The sequence below is a fragment of the Hylobates moloch genome, unplaced genomic scaffold (assembly GCF_009828535.3).
Source record: "Hylobates moloch isolate HMO894 unplaced genomic scaffold, HMol_V3 SCAFFOLD_8051, whole genome shotgun sequence".
NCBI classification, from domain to species: Eukaryota; Metazoa; Chordata; class Mammalia; order Primates; family Hylobatidae; genus Hylobates; species Hylobates moloch.
The window spans coordinates 376-3,159 of NW_026660326.1; the positions used below are offsets into that span (position 1 = coordinate 376).

The 2,784-nt window shown below is 44.3% G+C and overlaps 1 pseudogene; it reads left to right on the top strand.

Annotated features, from left to right (window-relative positions):
* The first annotated feature begins 714 nt into the window (after positions 1–714).
* Positions 715–1,883, top strand: LOC116465675 (selenide, water dikinase 1-like; annotated as a pseudogene).
* The last annotated feature ends 901 nt before the right edge of the window (positions 1,884–2,784 follow it).

Here is a 2,784-nt window from a genome sequence, read left to right on the forward strand (position 1 = left end):
GTTTACAGAACTTTTAGGTTGACAGAAAAATTGAGTTGAAAATATAGAGTTCCCCTTACACCCCTAGTGCTCCCCAACTGTTTCCCCTACTATTAACATCTTGCATTAGTGTGCTACCTTGTTACAATTGATGAGCCAATGTGTTATATATGCTATGGATTTTGACAGGTCATTAATGTCTTTTAATAACGTTTTGTAGTTTTCCATGTATAAGTCTTACACTTATTTTATTAATTTATTCCTACATATGTTATTACTTTGATACTATTGTAAATTGATTTTTCTTAATTTCATTTTTGAACTTTTCATTGCTAGCATATGGAAATACAATTAACTGAGTTTTAATATTTACCTTATTTTCTGTAGCTTTTCTGAACACATGTATTACTTCTCATAGTTTTTTCAGTGGATTCCTAGGGAGTTTATATACTTATAAGACATGTTGGGGAGCAGGTGCAGCTCCCCAAAGGATGCCTTGTGGTCCAGCCCAGCAGGTGGTGGAAACATTCTATCCCTTGCAGCAGGGCCAGGGGATATATGAGGTGGCCCAGGTGCCAAAGGCTGCTGCCAATGCAAGTCGCAATTTTTGAAATCAATACTTCTTTTGCATCATATAACAGATGCCACCTCTCCTCGAGTGGATCCCTAAACAACCCAGCCAACTCAGTGAAGGAAGGGAGGGGCTGAGCTGTAAGGAGAGTGAACCCAAGAACCATGTCTATGTGGGATTCCTTTAATCCGGAAAGTTACTAATTGACAAGAGCTTTCAGCTAACCAGATTCACTGAACTGAAGGGCACAGGCTGCAAAGTGCCCCAAAATGTCCTGCAAAAATTGCTGGAATCTTTATAGGAGAACCACTTCCAAGAAGATGGGCAGTTTCTGGTAGCCATTAATGCCAAGGCTTGGCATTAGAATTGATACTTGTGTCATTCCTTTGAAGCACGATGAACTTTCCTTGGTTCAAACCATGGATTACATTTACTGATCATAGACGACCCTTACATGATGGGCAGGATGGCATGTGCCAATGTCTTCAGTGACCTATATGCAATGGGGGTCACAGAATGTGACAATATGCTGATGCTCCTTGGAGTCAGTAATAAAATGACTGATAGGGAAAGGGATAAACTGATGCCTCTGATTATCCAGTGTTTTAAAGACGCAGCTGAGGAAGCAGGAACGTCTGTAAGGGGTGGCCAAACAGTATTAAACCCCTGGATTGTTCTGGGAGGAGTTGCTGCCAATGTCTGCCAGCCCAGTGAATTTATCATGCCAGACAATGCAGTGCCAGGGGATGGGCTGGTGTTGACAAAACCCCTGGGGACACATGTGGCAGTGGTTGTGCACCAGTGGCTGGATATTACTGGAAAACAGAATAAAATTAAATTAGTGGTCACCCAAGGACATGTAGAATTGGCTTACTAGGAGGTGATGATGAGCATGAGGAGGCTCAACAGGACAACTGCAGGACTCATGCACACGTTCAATTCCCACGCAGGCACCGACATCACGGGCTTTGGGATTTCGGGACTGGAGCAGAGCCTGGTCAAGTAGCAGAGGAACAAGCTGTCGTTTGTGATCCACAACATCCCAGTGCTGGTCAAGATGGCTGCGGTGAGCAAAGCCTGCAGAAACATGTTCTGCCTCATGTACAGGACCTGCCAGGAGGCATCAGGAGGCCTTCTGATCTCCTTACCACATGAGCAGGCAGGTCGAGTCCATGCAGAGATGAAGTCCCCTAACTGTGGTGAAGGCCACCAAGTATGAAATTATTGGGATTGAAGAGAAGGGCAAACACACAGCCAGAATCACAGACAAACCGTGGATCAACTGACCATTCAAAATGTGAATCCCACACCTCGGGGCCACCTCTTAACCTAGACAGAAATAGCTATTTGGTTTCGTTTTTAAATACATTTGTTTCCTTTATCATCACTTCAGTTAACGACTATAACAACAAAATCTCATTGTGCCTACACATTGGATGACCTTAGGTTGACTTGTAAGTGGATACAATTAATAAAATAAAATACATTGTCTTTTTTCCTGTTACATTAACTGAAGATGCACCTAATCTTTTTTTTAGCATGATTTTAACTTTTATTTTATATTTTTATTAATTTTTTTTGCACACAAAACAATAAACATTTTCTAAAAATACATACAAACAAAAAGATGCATATCAAACATATTAGGAAGGTTGCACATGGGAAGACGGGGAATAGAAACGGGGAGTGGGAATTAAAGAAAATAAATGAGAGAGGGACTTTGTATGCATCAATGATAATAACTCAATCCTCTATTTGACAAAGAAGAAGGAGAAGGAAGAGGAAGAAAAAGAAAGTGGGATAAAGGATCAGAAAGGGAGGAAAATAGAAAAAATTAGAGTATGACTCCAGGGTAGACCTGTTTTGTTGTCGCTGGGTTGGTTGGTTGGTTTGTCTGTTGTATTTTTCATGTTTCGCCATGTTGGCCAGGCTGGTCTCGAACTCCTAGCCCCAAGTGATCAACCTGCCTCGGCCTCCCAGAGTGCTGGGACTACAGGCATAAGCCACCACGTCCAGCCGCCACATTGCTTCTGGCCTCCGTGGTAGACCTCCCAGACGGGGCGGCCGGGCAGAGGTGCTCCCCACATCCCAGATGGGGCGGCCGGGCAGAGGCGCTCCTCACTTCCCAGACAATGGGTGGCCTGGCAGAGGCGCTCCTCACTTCCCAGACGGGGTGGCTGGGCAGAGGTGCTCCTCACTTCTTCCCAGACGGGGCGGCCGGGCAGAGGCGCTCC